Source organism: Oryctolagus cuniculus, chromosome 9 (genome assembly GCF_964237555.1).
Source record: "Oryctolagus cuniculus chromosome 9, mOryCun1.1, whole genome shotgun sequence".
NCBI classification, from domain to species: domain Eukaryota; kingdom Metazoa; phylum Chordata; class Mammalia; order Lagomorpha; family Leporidae; genus Oryctolagus; species Oryctolagus cuniculus.
In genome coordinates, this window is record NC_091440.1 from 39585034 (window position 1) to 39592786 (window position 7753).

The window sequence follows — 7753 nt, forward strand, 5'->3', positions numbered from 1 at the left end:
CCCAATTCAAGGTGCTGCCTTAAAATGAAGTAGAGAGACACAGAAGCAGGACAATTTGCACTCCAGGTAGAGAACAGCATGATATAGTGTAAGGTGATGTTGAGTCTGAGACACCTGCAAGATATTCTTGTGGATGTTTCCTGCAGGTTGTTGGAAATTTGGATCTGCAGCTCATGATAAATCAGAATACATAGACTGTGGGGCTACTTATGTATAGATTAAATATGAACCTACCCACTGGCCACAGTGCACGAAACAAAGACAGATCTCTGAAGAACAAGAAGGAGCTCATGAACAGTATTAAGAACAGAGAAGGAGAAAAGAGGACCAGACTTGCTACCAATCCAAAATCAGAGCTTTTCAGAAGCCAGTCACCAGGGTAGAATGCTGCAGACACCAGGTGGAATGAGAGCCCCTCAAAGGTGACTTAACAGTTAGGAGCTAGATGATGAAGTCAGAAGCCAAATCATACTGCATTCAGAGGGAAATAGGAACCAAGAAAGCAAAAACTACTCAATAGTTTGTTGTAAGCCCTTGGGTCACTTACTTATCTTGTATGAGTTTTATTTCAGAGGGTTTGCTACACTCTATAGAAGCAGCCATCACAGATAGATATTTAAAATATATTTATATAGCTAGTACGTTAGATATAAACATGACAGGTACAAAAAAGTCAATGTAATGAGACAGGTAAGACTGAAGGCAGGAACAGTAGGGAAATTCAGATCCAGATCGTGTTAACGTAGGCATATGACAAATAAAAAGGAAGCAATTTAAGAATTCTCCTTTTAACGTCACTGTCATTTATCTTGTGTTTGTGTTCACCGTGTTTTCTCACCATGTTGTGATAAGGACTACTGAGAAAATAATAAAGGACTCTAACCTTTAGCCATGCTTGCAGATGAAAAAGGTAATGGAATACTATGTCCTTCTCATTACAGTCTTGATAGGTGTATAATCACTTGTCAAGTGATTTTTTTTTTAACTCTTTTATATGTCTCTTGATACATCCATGAAGAGAGAAACTAATTTTTAAAAGGAAGGCGAGTGGCACTCAACACTCAAAACCCAAACAGATAGTTGAATTCTCATATTGAAATACATTCATTCATTCAATTCTTCTGTTCATCAGCACACACATTCCTTTGCCCCCACTCTCTTCCAGCCACTGAGCTAATCACAATGCGACAAGGGAGGCACATAAATTATAACAGCCTTCAATGCCCAAATGCCAGACACTGTTTGAGTTCTCTGCACATTATCTCTTTAATTCTCCTAGCAATTCCATCAGGTTGATATGCAGCAGGCCAGGTTTTGTGGGGCCTGAAGCTCACACAATCTGAGAGGTACGCTTTAAGGAAAAGAGTAGTAGTAACCACTGCAATGGAGGCCATTCTATTGATTACTTTCTACAAAAGATTTCACGGTCTGGGCAGAAAGACAGACCAAGTAAACAGCCAGTACACGCTTTGAAAGAGGTATTTATTCAACCACAAATATTTATGAGCACTCACTATGCACAAGATGTTGCTTTAGATGCTTGGGATAAACAAAGATCGCTATTCTTGTGAGGCTTCCATTCTAGCAAGGGAGACCAAAAAATAGATGGAGTGAATAAATAATACAGCATTCAGAGTTAATAAATGCTATTTTTTTAAAAGGTACTAGAGGATAAGAGGAGAGTACAGAAATAGGTTATAGTTTTAAGTAGCATAATCAGAGTAGGTCTCATTGTGAGGTGACATGTGAGCAGAGACTTGAAGGGGCCAAATGTAACCATGTAGATATCTGGGGGAAGAGTTCCACAGGCTGCAGGAATAGGTAGAGCATGTCTCAAATGCTTAAGAAAAGGTAAATAGGAGGTGAGTGAGTGATGAACAGCCTAGCAGGAGATGAGTGAGAGAGATAAAGGTTGGGGATTGCTGGAAAACCACGTAAAGAATTTGTTTTTTTTTACTATGAGATAAAGAGACACTTGAAGGTTTCAAGTAAGATCCAATAACAATTTAAAAATCTCATCCTGGCATAGGGACATTTAGCCTAGTTGTTAAGCCTCTCATGTCCTAGATAGAAACACCTACTTTATAAAGTCCTGGCTCCAACTCCTGACTCCAGCCAACCCTGAGAGGCAACAGTATCTGGGTTTCTACCACACATGTGGGAGGCCTATCTTGAGTTGCCAGCTCCCAGCTTCTGTTGATTTCATCCCAGCTCTGGTGGGCATTTGGGGGGATAGCCAGTGGATGGGAGTGTTCTCTCTCTCCCTTTCTCTGTCTCTCTGACTCTCAAACAAAAAATAAGTACCTATCATCTTGGTTATTGTGTTGCTTTCAGTAGTTCAGATCAGAATGGTAGCAATGCAGGTGATGAGAAATGTTCAGATCTCAAAATTAGTGGGGGTGGAATAATAGGGTGTAAGACAAAGAAGAAAGTCAAGGATGACTACAAGGGTTTTAACCTGAGCCAGTGGAAGGATAGAATTGCCATTGAATTAGATGGATAAGAACCCAAGAGTAGGTTTGGAGAGGAGAAGGGAAATTATCCATTTCAGGATATGCTATGTTTGAGATGTTTCCAAGATATCCAGGAGAAGACGTCAACTAGCACTGGAGTACAAGACTCTGAATTCATATGGCATTGGTATTGACGGAGTATCACGGAACCGACTCCGCATACCGTAGAGGAACCAAGGAAAGCTGCCTGCCTCAGAGGACACTCATTTTTACATCTTTTGCATAAAGATCTTCCAAAGAGAAGTTTCCTCAAATCCTTACTTCAGAATGTTTGACTCTTGATGGTAAGGGATATGTTGAATATAAATATTACTCAAAAATAAAAAAATATGAAGAAAGGAGGATCAAATGAGTCCCCAAAGCTGGCTGTTTACATCCTGTACTTTATCATCACGCTGTCAGAAGGAGGGTCCATCCTGCATCTTTGCCACACCAAACTCCCCTCCCCTCCCTGAGGGGGCCACTGCATCTCCCTCCACTACTCACTAGCCACGTCTTTGGTGAAGAAGCAGAGATCTGCCACTTGGGACTCAGCAGTTCTGAACTGCTCCCTGGATGAGAAGATATAGCAGTTCCAGAATAGAGCAGGATGCAAAAGTCAAGGGCATGTTGTCTAATTATCAATTTGCAAAGATTAGGACAGTAAATTAGCTCTAGTCTAAGGGAGGCTCTCGCCCTACTTTTTCTACACACTCTGTCTTCTAAACCTTACACTCTGGTAATAAACCTGAAAAACAGGCCTTGTGACATTTGTTGCTCTATTCTTTTTCCCATATGTTTGCTGCATGTGATCGCACTGGTATCCTTGGTTACTTCTGCAATATTCAAGAGACTCTCAAATAGCACACAATAAACCAGCAAGTAGGTACAGCTATGAGTAAATAGCTGTTGGTCCTTATGATTTCTTCTCTGAACACAGGAGGCTACTCTGGGACTCTAAGCAAACATCCTATTCATTCAACAAACATTTATAGACTATTTCCCAGGGTTTTTTTTGAACTGTGCTATGTCCTAGGGAGAGGATTCAAAGATACAAGACATGCCCATGACCCTGAGGTCCTTTCAGGGCAGAGACACTACCCTTTCTCAAGCTCCACACCTGCTGTGGTTGCCTTTTTCAGGTCATAAATCTTCACCTTGGCTCAGCAAGTTTCCTGGCATAAAGAAACCACGCTAGGTCATTCTATCTACTGTACAGCAGTAGATCTCAACTAGAGACAAGTTTGTCTCTCCAGGAGGCATCGGGCAGTGTCTGGAGACATTTTGTTTTGTTTTGCTTTGCTTTGGTTCGGTTTGGTTTGGTTTGTTTTCCCAACTGGGGGGCGCTGGGAGAAGGAGGGGCAGAGTACTACTGGCACTGGCTGGGTAATCAGAGATGCCACTAAATATCCCACATTACACAGGACAGCCCTCAACCCTCACAACAAAGAATTATTATTAGCCCCAAATGCCAACAATACTGAGTTTGAGAAGCTTGCTCTAGCTGGTCTTCATTTTGGCCATTTTGCCCTGAAAGCATATGTCCCTTTATTCATGCACTTGTTCTCTTAGCAAAGAAAGGTTCATGTCTGCCATTGATTAAGACCTGGAAAGTAAAGTAAAATGAGGAAAGTCTATCTTCCTCCCATACCTTGCTGGTAGCCAGCTGGAAGTCTATCTGGGATTTATTTTCTTCTCTAGCCTCCTGCAGAAGAAAACAAAGAATCTCATCCAATAATTGCACAGAAAACATTTGTTTTCTTGTCTTCCTTATCATCCCTTCCACACGCAGTATTCCTTATGCTCTTTCTCTGTCCTATTCCACTGACTGCATGGCCATTTCTCTTTCCTCCTCATGTGCATCTAACCAAGTACAACTGCTCCCTCAAGATCCAGCAGACTGCAGTCGTGAACAACCCCTTCAGATGCCCCCTAACAAGACACAGTCCTACCAGAGCCACTCCATCCACCCCAAGTCTGGTAACTAAAATGTTAGGGTTTGGAGTGACTGTCAACTAAGCCGTAAGCTCCTTGGGTTTCGGTTTCTAATTAGGAAGCATATAAGTATTTCTTTTCCTTAATATTACTTGACTGAATGTTACACAGTCACATGGCACAGATGAATGGCAGACACTGATCCTTCATTTCAGACAAAGAATTATTATAAATGTGTGTTATCTTTGGAGAAAACGGAGCCCTGGTCTCGAAATGGCCACGAATCAGCCAAGGCAGCTTTACAAATCAGGTTCTCACAGCAGTGTTTTTTCCTTCCACAAGACCAAGGAGAAGAGAAACATTCTTGCTTCTAGACTGGTAGGTAAAGGAGTTTGCCAATTCTTATTTAAATTATAGACAATTTAACTGATTCACTTAAAAGTGGGCTGAGAGAAACAATGGATTTTTCTGAACAGAAGGAGAAAGATCGGCTCCGATTCTAATAAAAGTAATGACTCACTCTGCTCAGACAGAGAAAAGCGAGCTGAGTCTGTTTGTCACACGTGATACCCCTTCCACCCAGGTAAGAACAGAATCTGTGCAGTTTGGCTGAACCAAGCGAGAACGTCTAAGTTCTCAGCATTACCACTAGCTCTTTATTATCTTATCATTGGGAAGCTGAGTCAAATGCAGAGGGATGCTTCTGTTCTTCTGCTCTTGCAACACGAAAACCCATGGGAGCAGGCATGTAGGGGCGGTGTGGGATGCAGGCCGTGCTGGAGTGAAACCACCAAAGGCTGCAATTCCGTATCAGCTCACCCCTCACTGTATGAACTGGAACAACCATTCACCTTTCCCGGGGCATTTTCTCCGTATTTCACAGAGACTCATCAATTAGTAAATGAGAGAATATATGTAAAGTGCTTACCAAAATGCCTGGTAAATGGATGCCCAGAAAATGGTTGAGAGACACAGTCTCCTCTCTTTAAATTGCCCTCAGACCTACATGCCCTTTCTAGAATGTGATCCATTTTCCTTGGGCTCTCCAGAAAGAGAATTCCTTCTCGTTTGTTAACGTGCTCTGTCTCTCATAATAAGGACACATTTGGCTCCCTTTTCATCGCCCGTTTATTTTTCTTAAAATACACCTTGAGAAAGATGACATGTTTAAAATGCAGTGGAGCAACCTGCTCATAAACTCTCAGGCTCTGAACAAAGTGGGAACATGACAAATGAACATGAATTATGCGCAGGATCGCACGGGAGTTCCGAAACAGGAAAATTGACTCTACTGGGTGCGGCTCTGCAGTCATATAATGTGGTTTACAGTTTAAAATATCGACTATAAAACCCCATCTCTGAGAGAGTTTGGGTTTGGCTATAACCACAGCAGAAAGGAAGCCCACTCACACAAGGAGTGACCTTTACACCTGTTTAGGTTTCTTAGTAACTTATTTTAACAGATTGTCTATACAAGATGGAGTTTTATGACTGGTATCAGTCCAAAGGTGGAGAAAATGTGTACGAAGTGTGTTTAGCCATATTTTCCAGTGCATTTAGCTCCCATGAAATGCAACAACAGATGGATCGCCCGAGCATGGAATTTTCTTTCTTTTTTGAATGTAAGTACCCACCACACAGAAACTAGAAAATGGATGTAACTGTTCTTCCAATTGTCCCAACAGGAGAAATACTCTTTAAAAAGTATTCAGTCCAGCTACCAAAGAAAAGCTAAGAACCTACACCCACCCACGCCTTTCCTCCACGTCCATTTGCTGTGGCTGCTGGTGGTTCAGTCTGATGAGTCTTTTCATAGATGCAGAAGCAAAAAAGGCTGAAGCAGAGTCCAGGGCTGTAGGTTCCCCATCAGTGAACATGAAGAGGGGTGAGAAATTAGATTCTGTCACAGAAACAGAAAACCATGCTGGGGACTGGAAACCATGACCATTTCGTAGCTAATCATCTTCTCTGAGAACGATATGTGTAAATTAGGTACAGATTGTGTTTGACCTGTGCAGGTTTCAGGAATGCAAAAGTGGGTTCAGAAAGGCCTGGGAGTTGGGGGGAAGGGCAGCTAAGAAAGCTGTCTGTCTTGGGACAGGAGCTCTTAAAAGCAGGGAGGTGTCACAAGTCTCCTGCTGTGAGCTAGGAAGAGTAAGCAACACCTGGGCTCCTCTGAAGATCTAAAGAGGTGCTGCTGGTGGGAGAAGGGAGGGGGTCAAGTCAGCGCTGCTGGTTTTTCTGGGTTTGCATTCTCTGTGCTTCTGCTGAAGGGGAAGTTAGCACTGTGTCACACGAGGGCCGAGTCTCGTAATGTTCCTATCTGCCCTGCACAAGGAAATAAGCAGAGGGGCACCAGGGACCTGTTCTTGGAAATTTTGCAGTACACAGAAGACAGGTGAGAGAGAGAGAGAGAGAGAGAGAGAGAGAGAATCTGATAAATTGTGACTAACCAGACAAGTTGTATAATATTTATCCAAATAAAATCTCTCAAAATTGATGTTTACTCATCATTACTCCTTACATAATCACATCAGGGGAAAAACACCTTCCATCAGCCAATGCTAATGTTGGCTCCAGAAGGTGAGCAAACTTTTCCTCTAGCAGATCTGCCTCATGCCAAGACTGAGGCTTAAGTCCGTTAAACCATTAGTCAAATAGAAGGCAGAGGAATGTCCTATAGCGAATCGAGTACTAAAGAAGGAAACCTGGGGGCCAGCTGAGATGCGGAGTCTAAGCCACCAATGACAATGCTGGCAACCCATTTCATAGCATCAGTTCAGATCCTGGCTCCTCCATTGTCAATGCAGCCTCCCACTGATGCACCTGGGAAAGCAGCAGAGACCCAGGTACTTGGGCCCCTGCCACATACATGGGAGACCCAGATAGAGTTTGGGCTCCTGGTTTTGACATGATGGAGCTATGGCTGTTGCAGGCATCTGGGGACGGAACCAGCAGATGGAAAATCTCTCTGTCACTCTGCCTTTCAAACAAATAAATAAATCTTTTTACAAAGTAAAGAAGAAGGAGGAAGAGGAGGAAGAAACCTATTTGAAAAAGTTTGCGAGCCATCCGGATTGTAAGGGCCACAGCTAGGAAGATAGAAAGGACTGGGAGGGCCTGTGATGGTTTTTCCTTTCTGATTTATTTATCTTGACGAGGATGGTCCCTCAGTAATGCCTTGGTCTGTGGGAAAGGTGCTCCTGGCAAAGCCTTCCAGAATTGCCAGGTGAAGGAGCCATGCAAATGGTTTCCTCCCAGGCCTGGCTTTCTCCAATGAGGAGAGCAGCCCAAGCATCAGCATGAAAATAAGACAACCTAGCCTG